The sequence below is a fragment of the Eptatretus burgeri genome, chromosome 10, assembly GCF_056783735.1.
Source record: "Eptatretus burgeri isolate ZD-2024b chromosome 10, Ebu_testis_v1, whole genome shotgun sequence".
In the NCBI taxonomy this organism is placed as follows: domain Eukaryota; kingdom Metazoa; phylum Chordata; class Myxini; order Myxiniformes; family Myxinidae; genus Eptatretus; species Eptatretus burgeri.
Window position 1 is genome coordinate 49,354,002 of NC_140970.1, and position 20,745 is coordinate 49,374,746.

General features: G+C 33.3%; 1 protein-coding gene across 6 annotated transcripts in view; it reads right to left on the reverse strand.

Moving 5' to 3' along the window:
- LOC147018519 (FERM domain-containing protein 4A-like) overlaps positions 1-20,745 on the reverse strand; it is a 370,473-nt gene that overhangs the window by 225,328 nt on the left and 124,400 nt on the right. The window lies entirely within an intron of this gene.

The following is a 20,745-nucleotide window of genomic DNA, read 5'->3' on the forward strand; positions in this document are numbered from 1 at the left end:
GGAGCACCTCGCCGCTGTTAGAACATTTCATTGCATCAGATGTGGCAATAAATGTGAATCATTGGTCCCAGCTTGCCGGCTCTATGACAGAAAACGCCATTTGCATTTTTGCCACTTCCATCCCCACCCTGTTTAGAATCCCGTGCAGGCACGGACAACTTGCTCGTATTTGGAAAAACAAAATCAGCCTTTGTACCAAAATAAAACTTTATAACAGTAATGTTGTCTCAACACCACTGTATACTAACATGGCAATTGAAAATGACCTGAGAGCACAAGATCGATGCCTTTGAAAGCAGATGCCGAGGTAACAACATTCTTTTTCTTCTCCTTCTCTTCCCTTTATACTTTATCCAAGCTTCTACTCTGCCTCTACCACAATACTCCTCCACTTCCCCCTGGCAGCCAACTCTCTTCACTACTCTCCAACCACCCCCACTTTATTGATATCACTTCTCACACAATCTTCCAATCTCAACCAAGATTTCCCGATCTTATCTCCTTCTCCTCTAAACTGATATTAATTTCCTTTCTCTGCTGCCTGACCCACATCACCTCAGTATTCTCCATACTCAATCTTAGTCCATGCTTCCAAAATTCCCCTTTCGACTCCCCCCAGTACCTCTTGCATATCCTGCTTACTCTCCATCACAACAGCCAGATCATCCACATGCAGCATCCTTCCCAGAATACTTTTTATATTTACCCTCCTGCTGACCAGCTCCATCACGATGATAAACGTGAGTGGCGTGCGCTGCAAAAGCTACCCTGCCTCAAACCAATGTTCTCCACAATCTTCTCCGACATCTCAGGACCAACCCAAACTCTTCTCTTTGTTTACTTGTACATCCCTTCCACCAACCTAACTTCTGCTTCCAGCACTCCCATCCATCTCAGTGTCGCCATCACCATCTCTCTCGGAACAATATTGTTGGCCTTCTCCAGGTCCACAAATCCCAATGTCATTTCACCTTGCACTTCCAACCTTGTTTCCACCAGCTGACTCAGCGTGAACATCCCATCTGTCATCCCCCTACACTTTCTAAACCCCTGTTGCTCTTCACACTCTTCGTTATCCTCTTGTTCAGAATTCTCTCAAGTATTTTAATGACATGACTTCAGAGTGTAATGTCTCTGTACTTCCCTGGATCTTAAATGTTGACCTCCCGCTTCAATATCAGCACAATTACACCTGTCCTCCAGTCCTCTGGAATCGAACCTCTCTCATACATACATTCAACATCGTTGGCATTAAATGGACTGATTTTGTAAGCATTGTCGAAGTAAGAAAGAGGATAAAGCAACCTCATACCCCTGAGTAGGGTAAGAATACTGATTCTGGCTCACTTTTCCCCATGTAAATGAATGGGGGATTTTCAGCGATTTATATTTTTTTTCCCTAAAAATAAATCCCCTTTTTATCCCAAGGTATATTTATTTGTCTCCCCTTTTAACTTGGAGGTTGAACCTCATTGAATTGAACAGCTCACTCATTGAACCTATAAAGATTTGTTCATTCTCAAATTCCTTCAATAGTTTAATTTTCTTTGCACAATAATCCCCATCTAAAATATTGACAAACAAAACATTTGAATCTTTATATTTTTTAAGATACCCCATTTGTGCCATTACGAAATGATAAACTTCTCTTAATGCTCTCATCTGACCACCTCCTGAGCCACATATCATTTTGAGATTATAGTAAATTGTTTTTTCATTGTTCAATTGATAACCATCAAAGTTTTCAGTCCATTCAAGGATATTCATTTTTTCTTTACATCCTCTAACTTACTAGTTTTTAAATTAATTCGCTTATTTGTTTTATTTACCTTTGTTTTAGTTATTTTTTCAATAAGACTTATTTGATATTTTTCACATTCATTATGTTTTCCATTTATATACCAAGACTGAGATTTTCTCCACTCTTTAGTTTGATTAATACTTGGTTTAACCATTTATATATTGTGAAAAAACGCGGTAGCCCTTAAAAAACCCTAACCCATCTTCCCATCGTTAAAACATAATCTATTTTATACACTCTATCATACAATATCCATATGGAACACAATCTATTCCATTATCTAAAATAAATCTCTTATCATCAAAGGCTCCTAATGCCTTTTTATTTACTTCTTCACTATATATGTTATGTTTATAACTTCTTATTGTATTCATTTTCCTATATTCTTCTTTCTTATTCATCAAACAATTATAATAATTTCTAAAAGTTATTGATTTCTTTATTACATATTTCTTTATTCCCTTTAACCTCTTATCAATCTGTTCACCATACTTATAAGCATATGCCTTTGCTCTCAATCCAATAAACTCACTCATTACTTTTCCACCCAACTCATCCTTAAACTTACCAATAACCTTTTCATTCTTTTTGGAAAATAACTCACTCTTCTTGCTGAAATTACTTGTATCATATACTCCAATATTTTTCTTCATATCTTCATAAACATCATCAGTTTTTATATCTAGGATAAAACTATCAGTATCCATATATAACAATGAAACATTTTCACCATACTCTTTCTTTAAGTCATTATACAAATAATCATACATCAATATCTTTGATAAATCAAGAACTGCTGTTCCAATATAAATTGGTTTATCCATTACAATACTTTCCTTTTTCATATGAATTGCAGAAAAGTTCTCTGAAAAAACCTCTTCTCTCTCAAAACTTGGTTTATTTATCAATCTCGAAGCTTCTTTCCAAGATGTTGCGAATCTAATGTTTTGCCTGTTTCTAACATTTTCCATAGTCTTTCCAAATACAGCATTATTCATTAATTTATAAAAGTCCCCTTCAAATTTTACTTTTGTATTTGCTCTCATATCTGTATTGAATTGAATATACTTTTTCACCCAAGGACTTTGTTTAAATTTTAAAACTCTATGAATTTTAGCTACTCTCAATCCTTCTCTCAAAAACTGTTTTAAGCTTCTCTGATGCAAAACATATCCCTCTTTATCATAGAATGTTGTTAATAACTTTTCTGTTGATTTACCTTTAATATTAAAACTTTTATGATAATCACTTAACCATTCTTTCTTTGGAGTTTCTTTCTCACATGCAAAAGGAAGATCTTTATGCTTATTATGAAGATCACTCGGGTACCTCAAATCAACTTCAAAATAATAACCTTCTTCTTCGTCATTCAATTCCTCTTGAGAAGAAATAACAATATTCATCAAAGCCTTTTCATAATCCTTTTCTTCCACCCACTCTAATTTACCATAAGGCAGAGATTGAGACATTGCCCATCCATACAAATTATTAGCATCAAAATACATCAAATAATTACTATCTTTTTCACTATCATAATTTGGAAGATATTTATTATTTGCTTTAGCATATCTTTTTGAACATACTTGTGATATTCCACCTCTCTTGGACTTCTCAATCATCAAAAGCATATCCACATCACTGATTAAATCTATATCTTGTTTTGTCATTTTCAACATTGCACTCCAAGCTAAACCAGGAGCTGTGAAATAGTGGGCAGGATCTAATCCATAACAATTTTTATTATGACAGAGTGATCTAAAAGCTTCAAACACATCAGCTAACAATAAAACATCTGTTTTTAGATATAAATCGTGATATTCTCCAAGGTTCTTTATCTTAAATATTTTCCATATTTCTTGTGCGTGTTTATATTCCTTATCACTTATCTCTTCTTCATAAAGGTTATTATAGAAACTTTCTTTTGAAGGAAGTTGTGTTTCTTTAAATCTCATAAATGAATCCATATAATCATAAGGATAAATTCCCTTACTTGTAAGAATTTTCTCTTTACTTTGAATTTCATTCCTTGTTTGAATTTCCTCTCTCGTAAGAATTCCTTCTTTAATCAGAATTTCATCTTTAATCTGAATTTCCTCTTTAGTTCGAATTTTCTTTATAATTAGAATTTCATCTTCAGTTAGAATTTCCTCTTTACTTTGAATTCTCTCTTTAATCTGAATTTCCTCTTGAGTGAGAATTTCCTCTTTTGGAAAGAATGAATTAAGATTTGGAAAAGAGTCCGTGGAGCTTAGATTTGATGCGAGGTAGGCTAGTGGTGTTCCCATAAACTTGTAAGAATCTAAAAACCTAATACGAGTTATAGGTTTTGTGAATATCATTTTTGAAAATGAAATATACTTTTGACTTGTGTTTGTTATGGCAGAAATATTCCCTGGTGTTTTTGAAAGTTCATTTATAAATAGATGTGTATCATAGTTGGCGCTGTTGTGAAGAAAGACTGGAATAAAAGAAGGTAATTTATAATTAAGATTACAACAGGAATGAGCGGGACCTCTATATTTACCAGTAAGATGACAATGGTCTCTAACTTTAGACTCCTTAATTTCCCCCTCACAAATATGACAGATATTGTTCATTCTAAATTCTAATTTTTCTTCTTTGGTTAATTTCATCGGTTCATTTGTTTCTTTCATTAATTTAGTGAGTCTTATACAATCCTTTTCTAATCGTTTTACAAACTCTTGTGAAGCATTTTTTCCATGATAATGTTCAAGTTTGTTATACTTTTCTCCAACAGATGATTTGATATAATAACAGAAACCACAAGGAATATGTTTTTGATATTTATTTGTATATGGTTCTTTTGGATTAGGAGAAGCAGTATTTATCTTTTTAAGGATACATTCAAAATCAGCGTATATCACAAATGGGTGCATGATAGATTTATTATAATCTTCAAAATAAATCTTTTCACCAGGTTTAGGCATTGTAATTACAGCTGATTTATGATTACTACAATATTTTGAATGTTGTTCTAATCGTTCTTTTGTATGAAATGAATTAAGACATCGCTTACAAGGATATATTTTGTTTGCTGTTCTGAATACCTGAGAAGAGATTAATCTTGATAAATTATTGATGTATGTGTAATGTGAATTCTTTCCAACACTAAAATATAAAAGGTCAATGTGTGTTTCTTCATTTTTATAGTTGTTTGAAATTTTTAATATTTGAACTTTGTTTGTATCCGTTAATCCATATACATTAATAGAAAGATTATTCTTTTTCTCAAATTTAGGAATATCTGTTAATGGCATTGGGAATTTAAAATCTTTAATGTCCAAGGTATTCTCATATTTCATATATTGTTTTACTCTTTCTGAATTACATTTTGGTGGATGTAAGTGAGCAAGAACAGACCAGAGAAAACATTTATTATCATTGTTCTTAATATTAACAACTGCCTTCTTTAGTTTTATTTCTTTTGGTAATTCAATATAAGAAGAAGCTTTAAGAGGGTTTGATTTTAGAATGTGTATATCTAAAAAGATGATTTTTTAAATATTGAATCCACTTCCTACCACTGTATTATCAACATCCTCCTCTTGTCTTGATAGTTCTTCATAAACCCCACTATTCAAAAAATCTTGAAATGATGTTATAAAATGAAGATCTGTTCTCATATAAGGAGTTTGTTCTTCATCTTGTCTTTTTCATATTCATTTTCACTCCCATATAAAACTTTAAAGTTTTTATTTCTTTTAATGTCTTTTTAATAAATTTTTCAACATCGGGTTTCACTATTTCAATTGATTCAGCTATTGATGATGGACCGGGTTCTCCAAATTGAAAAATCCTTATTTTTATATGCCCTTTAAATGCCTCATCAGTGTTTTTAATATAATAGTCTCCCTTTACTTTAAACTCATTTTTCTTGTGTTTTTGTGATTGAAGATGTTGATTATAACTACTCTTCAAAACATCCTTTGAACAGATATCACAATGTTTTCTTTCCAACTCAAGAGGAGATATTTGATGAAATAGATTAAATGTGTGTTTGTTGGTTCGGAGGTGTTTTCTATAATGTTTATATTCGTGATTACAAACATCGCAGTACGTTGTATTCACCATATTTATAGAATAAAACTTTGCTTAAACTAAAATTTTCTTGATGAAAATTTCGTTTAATTTATAGGTGAATCTGTGCTTAAAAACATTTTATCCTCCAACTTTTTCACTTAATAAATACAATGTTTCAAGACACAAAAGACAAGTTTCAATCAATCTCTTCATCTGTTAAAGATACTGAGAAATATGTCAAGGATGTAAAATTGAACAAAGATAAATATAACAACTATTGGATAAAAACTATTATGGTAAATAATATGAGTTCTTCAATTTCCTTCAGTGGAAGGGCTTTTAGTATACCTGGTAGAACATCAATTAAAGTATCTCTAACAAAAGTTTCTCCTCTCCTTCTAGTAATATATTCAAAACTAGAAAAAGCAATGAAACAAGAAAAAGTATCAAAGAACAAAAACCTTATGGATGAAGCTTTAGAAAGAAAAGATAAGACCATCTGTAATATGCAAGGAGAAATTTGTATTTTTTTCAACAACCCTAAAGATGTAAATCTTGATGAAATAAAGGATGTTAATATATCAGGTGAAATGACATTTCGTTCAATAGTAGTTAACGATCATTTTAAAATTACCTTTAATATAAAAAATGTTGTCGTTGAATCTGATAATGAAAAAAAGTATATCGATATCGATGGTAATATACAACTGAAAGTATAGATGAATTTCAGTTTAAGTAAAGTTTTACTTTATAAATATGCTAGACTTTCCTGATTCTCCATATGACAAATTTGAGAATTGTCCTGCGTGTGAAAGACAGGGATTAAACACAGAGTCAAAAGCCTATAAACAATGTATATTCTGTGATTATCTTCTAATTAATGATAATAAAAAATATAAAAAGGAAAATAATTCTTTTAGATTTACACCAAAAATGAATTACTTTACAAGATTGATTAGAGAAATGAATGTAAAGTATGAGGATGATAACACACCTTTCCTTACAAGGGAAGAAACTGAACGTATAAGAGAAATGTTCAAAGGATTGTTGTTGTATATTATTCATGGATGTAATTTTCAGGGAAATATCAACACAAGATATTGTATAAATAAAATAATGGATTATCTTGAAATTAAACCTGAACTTAGGATAAAATATAGAGTTTCTAAAAAAGCCAATAATAAATTAAATAACCTGTTTTTCAAATATATAAATGAATGATTTTTTACCTATTTGGGAAAATAAGATAAAATTTAACAACCATAAAAATCTCCCAAATTCATTAAGATGTCTCATAGTTGGTTCAAGTGGATGTGGAAAAACCTGCTTACTTTTAAAAATGCTCCTCACTCCCAACTTTTTAGATTATGATAATTTAATAATTTTCACAAAGTCGAGTTTTCAACCAGAGTATCAACTACTCTCACAAGGTTTTAATGCTGGTCTTCAAAAAGAAGATATAATAGGTTTATTTAAACGTCAAAAAAACCTAAATGATTATAACATTGAAGATATAATTCAACTATTTTGTGATACACAGAGATGTAAAAGAAATCAAATCTTATAACTTGTATTCTTAGTGATAATACGGATGATATACCGTCTCCCCAAGATTTGGATAAATCAAAAAGAACCTCGTTATCTTTGATGATTGTGTTAATGAGAGAAACCAAACGGTAATGGACAGCTACTACACAAGAGGGAGACATTCTTCTTGTAATTGTATTTATCTTAGTCAATCGTACTTTCAACTTCCTCGTCGTTCCATCAGAAACAATGCTAATACTTTTATTTTATTCAAGTTAAATTCAATAGATATCAATAATTTTTGGAGAGATAATTGTTCTACATTATGTAGTAAAAAGAAATTTGAGGATTATATGAAGCACACGACTGAAAAATATAAATATATTGTTGTGAAACAAGATGAGATATTAAGGGATATATTTTTTGTTTTATAAACAATTACATATATAAATGACAACTATTATTATAAATCTTGTGGGTAAATCTGCTTCTGGAAAAAACTTTCATAAATCAAGGTTCTTGTGTAGTACAAATGAGAATATTGTAAATTTACTTAAAAAACACCCCGTGATACGCATTGTATCAACAACAACTAGAGCAATAAGACCTGGAGAAGTAAAAGGTGAAGATTATCACTATATTTCAGTGGAGGAACATATGCGATTGAGGAATGAAGGACAAATATTTTAGGAGGTTTCTCTTGGTACAACAAAATATTCACATTGTAAGAGTGAGTTAAAGAAACTAAAATCTGGTGGTGTTGGGATATTAGAAACTAATCCAGAAGGAACGAGACAAATTATTAAATATCTGAGCGGAGTGAAGATTTTATCATTCGGTTTTGATGTTGATGAAGAAACTCAACACAAACGTATGAAAAGCAGAGATGCAAGGATTAGTGAAGAAGAAATTACAACTCGCATTAATGTTAATAAAGAATTTGATGAAATATTTAAAGAAAAGGATTTATTTGAACACATCTACTTGAATGATGAAGAAAAGGAAAATTTCCCTGTTGATCTTTACAATTCATTAAATGATATTTTACAATAAATAAATGGATACAAAAGAAAGAGCAAGAAGATTTAAGGAACATCAAGAGTTGGTTTCAAAAGTTGTAAAACAACAGGAAGACATAAAGAAGAAACGCAGACAGAAACTAACGGGCGAAGAAGCATTTGAAAAAAAACAAGAGAAATTTTTTAAACCACTTTTAAAAACTTCCCAAGAAAAAATGAAAGATGTTTCCACAGTTCCCACAGTAGAATATACTCCTAGAAAGCTTCAAATGTTAAAAGATTTCAGTCAAATGACGGAGGAAGAATTAGAGCATTTAGGAGAATTAGAATATGATGATGAAGGTTTATTTCAACAACTGGAAGAGATTAATCAACCCCCTGATTATATTGTGAATGCTGTTCAAAACAATGAATATTCAGCGGATTCAAAAACCAAAGCAGGACTCATTCCAACAGAACAACCAGCAATATTTCATCTTGTTCAAGAAAAGGTATTGATATTTAATGATGAATTAAGGTTCTTAAGTTCTGCTCAACCCCCTGTTAAACTAACTCCGAGATTAATGTTTCTTCTCACAAAAGATGGAAGGCAAGGTTCAACTGTGAGGGATGAATCAAAGTATATTGATAAACCATTGGATATGGAAAATAATGATGATAGAGTATATATTGATTTGCTGAACACTCTAAATTATAAGGTTATTCTTTCTGGTAAAAGTAAGAAGAATGAGAAGGAGAAACACATTATTCAGGCTTTAAGTATCCTTGGTTCAGGTATTAGTTTTCTTCCAAATGACCCATCGCAATTAGTTAATAGACTGTTATTGTTGTTCGGCAGTAAGAAGGCTGGAAATAACAATTGTTTTAATGAAGCATCAGCCATTTTAGACCAGTTGATGAACATGAAAATAATTAATAAATCTCAATATAAAGACATTTTATCTCATATTAAATAAGATGAGAAGCACAATCCTGAGTTTTAATTTCACAACAAGCGACCACACATCTTCATTCCCATACCCACTACAACTTGACACAACAAAAGAATATGAGGCATCTTTATTGTCCATGGAGACTTATAATACCTTATTTAATATAACCGAGAAAAATGACAAGTTTAGTTATAATCCGGGAAGTGGATACAAAACGATAACAGTCTCACGCGGAGCATACGAGATTTCTCAAATATCTTCCGAAATTGCTCGTCTTATGAAAGAACAGGGTGATGAACCAAAAAATATTATTATAAACATTCAAAAACATACTTCAAAATCAACGATTAAAGTTAAAAATAACTACAAGGTTGATTTCACAATTGATAATTCATTTAGAGAGTTATTAGGTTTCTCCTCAAAAAGATTGAAACTAATGGGACGTTTTACAGTGATAATGTCATTCAAATATCCTCAGGAATAAATTCGGTGTTAATTCACTGTGATTTGATTGATGGTGCTTATAATGATGGATTAAAAACAAATACAATATTTTCATTCAGCGCATACTCAACCCCAATTGGTTATAAATTCAATATGGAGCCTAAAAATTTGGTTTATCTACCTGTGTCAGGAAAAACCATACACAGAGTAAATTTTAGGATAACCGACCAAGATAATCGTGTGATCTCTTTTAATGGAGAAGTTATATCCATCAGAATTCACCTACGTGAAGTTTTTCAATAAATAAATACGATGGTTATTGTGAGGAAGCACGAGTTGGGAAAATATAAAATAATTACAGGGGATGGGATGTTCCTTTCCCGTACTACAAGGGTGAAGGTATGTATCTTGGTAGAGGATACTATAAACCTAAGAGACAAAGGGGTGTTGGACATCAATTTAGAGGAGATGGGATAATTGATACTCTCATGGGTATTGGTTCAACTATTCTTAAACATAAAGACCTAATTGGTTCAACTGCTTCTGCTGTGGGAAATGTAGCAGGTGCTGTAAAGAGTATAAAAGATGCTCAGAAAGAATCTCATAAATTACAAGCAATAAAAGAAATTAAGAAAGGTAAAACTCAGTTGTCCCCCAAGAACGACAGAAAATAATTCAAATACTTGGATCAGGGTTTCAAAAGTTTTAACATCTTTTTTCCTAAATAAATACAAGTATGGAAGCAATTGATAGTATCTATGATTTGGATGATACTATTATTATCTCAAACTCCACTAAAAAAGAAGATTACTTCAAGGTAAATGCAATAACTGGAACAGACTGGAATACAAATGGTACAAAAAGTTTTGAAATAAATAATCAACAAACCTATTTGAATCTCTCCGAAAGTTTCTTGTTGTGTAAATTTAAATTCACTAAGGCTGGGAATAACACAAACGCTACACTTGTAAATGATTTCTTCTGGAAAATGTTTGATAGTGTGCGATTGTATATTGGAACACAAGAAGTTGAAGCGGTTGATTATGTCTCTGCTGTATCTGAAATGATGAAATTTACACTCTATACATTCAGTGATAGAATGGGAAAGGGGTCTGTCGAAGGTTTTATTCCTGATATGTCAACGGGAACAAACACAGACCCTGGATATATTCAAAGGAAAGGAATGTATAATGATGATACAAAAGCAGAAAATAGTTTTACTGTGGCAGTTCCTCTTAAAGGTATATTTGGATTTTGTGATTATGATAAAGTTCTGTATGGTCTTAAAATTAGATTTCAACTACAAAGGAATGATAATGAAAATAGATTGCTTTTTGGTGTTGGTAATGCTTTTGGTGATCAGAATAAATTTGTAATTGAGGAGATGAGTTGGTATATCAGTGAATATACTCCTAATCTTAAAACAGAAGAGATGTTGAATCGAAGACTTAACTCAAAGAGACCACTCAGTGTATCATACCTCAAAAGAAGATGTCAACACGTTAAACTCAATCAAACTACTTACACGTGGAATTTGGGTGTTCTGGAAGGAAAGCCACGATATCTGTGGATGATTTTTAAAAAGCCAGATGGTGATACTGCGACTGATAAGAATAATGCATTGAGTGATAATGCTAAGGTGAAACAACTTCGCGTTTCTCTAGATGGAACATTTTATCCACGAGATAGATTGGAAATTAATTGGGAAAAAAATGATTTTGCTGAAGCATACAAGTCTTACCAAAAGGTGTGTGAAAGTAATGGAAATAAAGAACCTATTTTGGATATGACAGCATTTAAAAGTTTGTATACAATCTATACGTTTGACCTGAGCGCTCAAAAAGAAACTATAAAGTCTAATCGAGTGGATACTTCCCTATACATTGAAAGAGGAGAGAGTGAAGAAGTTGATACATATTGTTTGCTTTTGGAAGAAACAGAATTGCAGATTAATACAGATAATGGTGTGATGATTAGTCTCACATAATTTTTTGTTAAATAAATGAGTGGCAAAGTACCAACTGGGGTATATGTTAATCAAATCAATCTTCATAAACTATCATCTTGTGTTCAAAATCAAAAGCCTTGTACGATTAACGTTAATACAATTCAGAGAAAAGGAGCAGTAAGAATTGATGTTTTGCTCACAAGAGAACAGGTTAAAATCTTGAATGACACTGGCTCACTTAAAATTAAAATGACAAAACCAATGTTGAAAAAATATTCAATAAGAGAGACGAGTGGAGGATTTCTCCCATTTCTAATTCCTTTATTTGCTGGTTTAAGTGCGGTTGGAGCATTGACGGGTGGTATTTCAACAGCGGTCAAAACTGCCAACGAAAGGAAGGCTCAACTCCAGGCTCAAAATAATTGGAAAGACATAACAAAGAGTTGGAGAAACAAATTAGTGGAAGTGGTGTAATTGTAGATTTTGCTGAAAAACTTGAAGGTCTGCCTGATAAAGCGAGATTGTTAGTTGGAGATATGCTTTCTTCTATAGCACAAGCAGGTGTAAAATTAACGAAAAGAGGTAATGGATTATATCTTTCTAATAAATAAATGAGCATTGATGAGTGGTTGAAAGAATTTGGAAAGAATACAACATCAAATTTACAACTTGCCAAATATTGTAAGAAATTAAAAATTCATAATGTGGTTATTTGTATGAGAGATGAATTAACAAATGTGTCGAAACATACAAAGAATATTATTATGAACTTAGAAGATAATGATGGGAACGGTTCTCATTGGGTTTGTATTTTTAATAGTCAAGACAAATATTATTTTGATAGTTTTGGTCTTCCACCACCTGTTGAAGTCATAAAATTCTTACAGAATGGTGTTTATCAAACATTTCAAGTCCAAGAATTAAATTCCAAGTGTTGTGGTCAATTATGTCTATATGTGTTATTTCAACTCAACAAAAATAAAAAATTTTATGATATTATTTTTAATCTAATATAAATGACTTATGTTGGTAAAGATGGTTCTATCTTTGGTGTATCTCAAGAACTGGATATTGATTTATCAAATTATTACACAAAGGCACAGGCTGAACGACATAAATATAATATAAACAAAAATATTAACATGAAAAATGCTTATAAATTAAAAAATTATCCAAGCCCGACTGACGCGAATGACTTGGTGAGATTAAGCGATTTATCACAATATATATACTTAAATAAAACGGCTGTGTATTCTAAAGATACAGAAGTGTTGATATTATCTCCAGGTCATACAGAATTCACAGTTCGAATTAAAATAAATTTTTATAAAGAAGGGCGTATCGTTTGTATGAGAATAGAACAATGGGGGTATGATATGAATGATTTAGGGTATAATTGGTCATTTAAAATTAACCTCGAAGACCTGGAACAATTAAATCAGTCTCGTAAGGAAGAATATTATCCACTTGGTATCGAGAATGAGTTTTGTGGAGCCACGATTAGTAAACAACAAATAAAAGAATTTAATAAGGGTAAATATAATAATGGTTTTGCCCTTGTTTATCTCATGAAAACAGAAAAAACAGGATTATATATAATAAGTAAGGAAATACAAAATGATTTAACTATGGGAAGATGGGGAGGTGTTTCGTGCCATAATATTATTCTAACATATATTTCTAATACATAAATGACAGCAAGAAGGCTTCAAGAAAATTATCATTTCTGTGTTCAAGCATACCTTCAAGAAAAGGGTATTCGGTATTTTAATAAATATGTTCTACAACATAAGAATGAGGTATTTTCAATAAAAGATTGGCATTATGCTGATGTTGATAAACCAACAACTTTAGATTTAATTAGAATGTTAAATAATGAAAAAATTATAAGGTTAAGAAAAGGTAAGGCTCTTTTAGAAATTCAAAAGAAATTTTATTGGTATCCTGTTGTAAAAAATTATTTTGGATACAGGAATAACAAGAAATCCTGATGAATATATGTATAATATTCTATGGGGTGTAAACGATTCAAGTATAGTAAGGGATGAGGAAGGAGTTGAAGAAGAGAGGGAAGAGGAGGAAAAGGAGGAGGAGGAGAGAGAGAAGGAGGAAAGAGAGAAGAGAGAGAGGGAGGAAAGAGAGAGAATGAATAAATATCAAAATATGGAAACCAGTGAGATTCAAAAAAGAATAGAGGTATTAAAGAAATTAACTTATCTCACCAGGGAGGAATACAAACAATTAAAAAGTCTATTTACAATACTTTCGACAAGACTATCGACATCGAGAAGACATGTATTTTAATTCAAGTTTTTTCTTAAATAAATGGAGGAGAGAGTGAAGGCATTTCTAAGGATTCTTTATGTTTTAAAAATTAAGATTCAAATGTGCATGTTGGAAACTAAAAAGGTTTTTGCACTCTGCAGAAATTTTTCTCATAAATAAATGAGTTATTGTCTCAAATGTAAAAAGAAAACTAATACTAAAAATATTTCATATATTAAAAGTAAAAATAACAGGGTTATACAAAAAGGTATATGTTCGGTGTGTGGTTCAAAAAAAAATCAATTTATCTCCAAACACAAACTCGGAGGAGATATACAAAAGTTTTTATCAGGAAGTAAATTTACAACTACTGGAATACCAGGGGAATTACATCTTCCAGGGTATTCTTTCTGTGGTCCAGGCACAAACTTGGATAAAAGATTAGATGAGGCAGACAATCCTAAATCCTGGAGTAAACCAATCAATAGAGTTGATGAAGTGTGCATGAGACACGATATTGATTATGGGAATACCACAACGTTGGAAGAAAAGCATGAAGCCGATAGAGAAATGTTATATAATTTGTCTCTGATACAAAATCCAACCTTGAGAGAAAAAGTTGATAGGTTCATCGTGAAGAAGATGATTAGTGCTAAATTGAAACTTGGACTTGGAAATTCAAAAAACTTATAGGCTCTAATGATGCCATTAAGACTGAAGAGCAATTAGCTGATGAATTACATAAACCAATATTCACAAAGTTTCAGAGAAGGAAAGTTTATTCCAAGGAAGTTGATTATATCTGGTCTGCTGATTTGATTGAACTCAATAATGATAAGGGGTACAAGTATGCTTTAACCGTTATTGATTTGAGGAGTAGATATGCGTGGGTTGTCCCTTTAAAAAACAAAACAGGTAATACTCTTGTGTTAGCTTTTCAACAGATATTTAATAAAAGTAAGAGAAAACCTAAGAAATTGTGGACTGATGAGGGTAGAGAGTTTTATAACAAGACATTTATGAATTTTTTAAAAATTAACAGTATTACATTATACAGTACCTTTAATGAAGGGAAGGCAGTTGTTGTTGAACGTTTTAATCGTACCTTAAAAGAGAGACTATATAAAAAATTCACACAACTCGGTTCACAACAATGGTTATCTTTTATTCAGGATATTGTGGATAAGTATAATGACACGATTCACACGTCAACGAATATGAAGCCATCAGAAACATTTACAAAATTAAAATATGAAAAAGAGATTAATGTCAGAAAACCTAAGTTCAAAGTTGGTGATATCGTAAGAATATATAGGTGGAAATCTCATTTTGAAAAGGGTTTTACTGAACGATGGACGAAAGAACTTTTTAAAATTGTTGATGTAATAGATACAGTTCCTTGGACTTATAAAATATATGATTTGGAAGGGGAAGAGATTTTAGGTTCATTTTATTCACAGGAATTACAAAAGACAAAACTAAGCATATAATACACCTTTGTGGACACTAGAGGGACAAGTCCGAGGTGTATTACAGTATATAATGTGTGTCAAGGGGGACGTTCTTAGATCTGTGAACCCCAAACACAGAATCCTCAACTGAATAGTCAAGGCTTAACTTTTGTTTGTGTGTGTGTGTGCAATGGGAGCAATAGGTTGGCGCTTCACTCCCTCCTACTATACACCGTTGTGGACACTCGAGGGCCAAGTCCGAGGTGTATAACAGTATATAATGTGTGTCAAGGGGGACGTTCTTAGATCTGTGAACCCCAAACACAGAATCCTCAACTGAATAGTCAAGGCTTAACTTTTGTTTGTTGATGTGTATGTGTGTGTGTGTCCCAACCCTCACATTCAAAATCTCAACCCCAACCCTCACATTCAAAATCTCAACCCCAACTCAATCCTCGCCCAACACAATGTCTTTTTCAAAATGAGATTTCCACCTATATATATATATTTTTACGTTTTTTTTTTCTTCTTCCAATTCTGTCTTTTAAGGCTTTCAGGTTTGATGACGTAGAAAGGGGGAGTAAGCCTGCACTTTCTTCCCAGAACTTTCTTGATCTTGCTCCCATCAAGCACCATCCGACAAAGAACTACATCGATAGGTTTAGATCCCAAAGAGTGATAGCAACTCCAAAAGTCTCCAAAATATAAATAAATAAAATAATAATAATAATAAATAAATAAATAAATAAATAAAAGCCCCCAAAAAAGTTTTAAGTGTCCAACATAAACCCAACTTTCCAAGTCTTCAAGGTATAACCACATTCCCGTTGAGTTTCCAAGATATGTATCACATTGTGAGTTATCAATCCAGAACCCACATTTCAAGTATTCAAAGTAAAACCAACTTACAAAGTCTCTTAAGGATAACTCATTTACTGATTTTTTCAAAATTTGTGAGTCTCCAAGGTAGGCCCCATATTTAGAACCATCTTGGCAGAACCCTTTTCCTGAGTCTCCAAGGTAGTTATTTAAACCATCAAGGCAGAACTCATTTACTGATTTTTCAAAATTTGTGAGTCTCCAAGGTAGGCCCCATATTTAGAACCATCTTGGCAGAACCCTTTTCCTGAGTCTCCAAGGTAGTTATTTAAACCATCAAGGCAGAACTCATTTACTGATTTTTTCAAAATTTGTGAGTCTCCAAGGTAGGCCCCATATTTAGAACCATCTTGGCAGAACCCTTTTCCTGAGTCTCCAAGGTAGTTATTTAAACCATCAAGGCAGAACTCATTTACTGATTTTTTCAAAATTTGTGAGTCTCCAAGGTAGGCCCCATATTTAGAACCATCTTGGCAGAACCCTTTTCCTGAGTCTCCAAGGTAGTTATTTAAACCATCAAGGCAGAACTCATTTACTGATTTTTTCAAAATTTGTGAGTCTCCAAGGTAAAACTTGTATTCTGGCTCATCAAGGTATAACTTGTTCAGTGGGTATTGTCTTGATAACTCACAATGAGTACTATTGCTGTAAAACTCTTTTTCAGGATTTTGCTGGTCTCCAAGGTATAACTCTTTGGTTGGGTCATCAAGGACGAACTCGTTCTGTGGGTCTTGGTCGCTCATAAGGTCTTCAACCAAGCCAACAATTTCGCCCCAAGTTGTAGCAAAAGCAGTATTTTCATTTCGTATTTCAGACACAATTTCCTGTGAGAGAAAATAATAATGTATTAATTAAGTTATTTAATTATTAAATGAGTATGCTTCAATCAAAGTTTGAAAATAGGAAAATAAAAAATCTTACCTCAATAGATAAGAGGTTTGAATCCAGTTCATCAACTTGAAGGTTTAGTTCCATAGAAGACAGAGAGTTCCAAGGAACACCAAAGTCATCCCACTCAAGGTCTTCAACCAAGCCAAGAATTTCTCGCCAAGTTGTAGCAAAAGCAGTATTTTCAGATACAATTTCCTGTGAGAGAAAATAATAATGTATTAATTAAGTTATTTAATTATTAAATGAGTATGCTTCAATCAAAGTTTGAAAATAGGAAAATAAAAAATCTTACCTCAATAGATAAGAGGTTTGAATCCAGTTCATCAACTTGAAGGTTTAGTTCCATAGAAGACAGAGAGTTTGAGACAAGCACACAGAACACCATTGCCAGCAAGAACAAATGTTTAAAATGGAGCCTGGGTTTGAAGCTTTTATAGAGAAAGACTGGTGGGTGTGGTTTCCTTTGGAAATTCCCTGGGCAAGCCTAGGCAAGCCTTCATTGGGAAATTTTTCAAAACCATAACATCCTGTAATTTTCTAGTGATTTCTTTGTGAGTCAGAGATGAACTGGAAATGATGTAAGAGTGGGCGGGGCTTAGCAAAAGTAGGCGGAGCTTAGGAAAAGTGGGCGTGGCTTAGAAAAAATACCTTATGAAAAGTGGGCGGAGCTTAGTAAAAGTGGGCGGGGCTTAGGAAAAGTGGGCGTGGCTTAGAAAAAATACCTTATGAAAAGTGGGCGGAGCTTAGCAAAAGTGGGCGGAGCTTAGGAAAAGTGGGCGTGGCTTAGAAAAAATACCTTATGAAAAGTGGGCGGAGCTTAGCAAAAGTGGGCGGAGCTTAGGAAAAGTGGGCGTGGCTTAGAAAAATTACCTTATGAAAAGTGGGCGGGGCTTAACAAAAGTGGGCGGGGCTTAAAGAAAAGTGGGCGGGGCTTAACAAAAAATAACCTGTGGCTCAGGAGGTGGTCAAACAAGAGCATTAAGAGAAGTTTATCATTTCGTAATGGCACAAATGGGGTATCTTAAAAAATATAAAGATTCAAATGTTTTGTTTGTTAATATTTTAGATGGGGATTATTGTGCAAAGAAAATTAAACTATTGAAGGAATTTGAGAATGAACAAATCTTTATAGGTTCAATGAGTGAGCTGTTCAATTCAATGAGGTTCAACCTCCAAGTTAAAAGGGGAGACAAATAAATATACCTTGGGATAAAAAGGGGATTTATTTTTAGGGAAAAAAAATATAAATCGCTGAAAATCCCCCATTCATTTACATGGGGAAAAGTGAGCCAGAATCAGTATTCTTACCCTACTCCCCTGATATTTTATGAAAAAGAAGACTTGCATGGCTTGGACATCTAATTTGCCTTCTGAGCGCATGAAATCCGACCAGGCTTTGACATGGCAACCACATGGAAGGAGACCAAGATTAAGACCTGAAACATCCTGGGAAAACACCATCAACAGAGACCTCCAAGGAACCAGTCTCACACTCAAACATGGAATGGTTTGACAGAAGCAGAGTGTGGTGGAGATCCTTTGTCACCTTATGTGTCAGAAGTCACAGGAGAAACTAAATCTAAGTAAGTAAGTCTTATCAGTCTGAAAGCTGCTGTGCATTGCAGAAGATAAAAATCGAAACAATACAATATATTAAGGAAGAGATAAGACAGAAGAAGGGATAAAAGGGCAAAAGACACTTTTGGCCCAGATATTCACAAGGTGGACTGCGGCATTTGAAACTGACTCAATTTCATTGCAACTTGTAAATTAATCATTAAGAACAGGTCGCTTGGAAATCCATGCACTACACCTGCTGTATGGATTTTGGTATTTGTATTCTTTCCACGACTGCTTTCATTGTGATGCAACATTTTTCTCATCATCGTCAAACAGACAAATTAGTTTCACCCTTTTACTCCTTTTCCATTGGCTTCATACAAGAGAGAGTTAAAAGGGTTTTCTCCCCCAATGCCAAAGCAACGACTGTTCCTACACCAGGGAAATCCAACACAGATGGTCATCCTTTTCAATGTCGTTTCCAACCAATCACATACTTTCGTTGCGATGGGTGAGTTTACTTATGCCATTGGAACAAAAGCAGTTATTTTTGCGGCTTTGAAGATTTGTAAGGGAAATACTATTTGTTGTTTGATCTCATCCTTCCCCTCCCCCAGCCCCCACTGCCAGCCCCCATTCCCATATGTCGATTCCTGCGATGCCTCCTTCTATTGACAAACTTCATAAGTATATTTATTTGGTTAAACAACCAAATAAATCATCCATAACTTTACATCAATAACATCTATAACTTTAAAAATCATCAAAAATGTTTGTTGAGACACATGAATAATGTTTGCAAAAACAATCTGGTTTGGCTGATTTGAATGTGTTTGTGAGTCCAACTTTTCTGTACAGTCTTAACACACACAAAAATGAGAACATACAGAAAACAGCCACTTTTCTATTTGGATAAGTTGTTCTGCATCAGCAGGTGTTTCCAAGGCAACACAACATGACTTTGTGGGTCGTTTCAAATCACTCGCCACACATTTTAATGTTGCAGGTCCAGCCAGAAGGAGGTTATCGATCCAACTGTAGTTCTAGGATTACAAATCAATTGTTTCAACTCAATATCCTCCATAGTACAATAAATAATACGAGTTTGACAAAAGAAAAGCTATTACAAAGTTTTACAATTAGGCAAGCTAAGGTTGAACCAACCTGTCCTTACTTGCCTGAGAAAAACGAAGCAGACTCGTCACGATAACAACTGGAGTTTTACCAGCGCATTGATTGATCGAGTCAAGCTTGAATCGGAATGGTGTGGTCCAGAATTGAGAGAAAAAAAAAAACTTCTTTGTTCTGGTTATTTCAGAAGCTTGCTTTGATTGGCTTTATCACTTCTTTTTATTCTAAAACTGCTAATTTTGTTCAGAAACTGCAGTAATATAAAGAAACAAATGGATAAATGAGCAATGTAAAAAGAAAGCAGAATAACTTACAAAGCCAAATGTAACACAGAGGTGGTATCGCAAATTAGTAAGAGGGCCGAGTGGGTTGAAGAGGTGCAGAGAGGTTGATGATGTCGGCGGTGAGAGGCAAGCAGGGGCAAGTATAAAAACAATCGATAGAAATAATTTTTGAAGAGCTGTACAATGTGCAAAACATAGTGGATTAAATGGTCGTGGAGAAGCCATCCAGAACCAAACGAAAGAAAGGAGGAAAGCCCTTGATAGAAAGCCTGGAAAATCAAAAGGAGTAGGAAAGTGACAATTTAACTGTGGAGCTACTGCAAGAGGGGGGGGGTGGGCACACACTAAATGCAATGCATTGGTTATTCAACAAAATCTACAAACGTGAACAAGTGCCGAGTCAATGAGGGAACATGATAATAGCATCAATCTATAAAAAAGAAACAAGAATGAATGAAGAACGACAGAGATCAGCTTAATCCATCCATCCATCCATCCATCGGGACCATACTCTGTGCAGAGCGTTGGTGCTGCCTAAGCGGTCTCCTTGGCTATTGGGCACAATCCTGGAC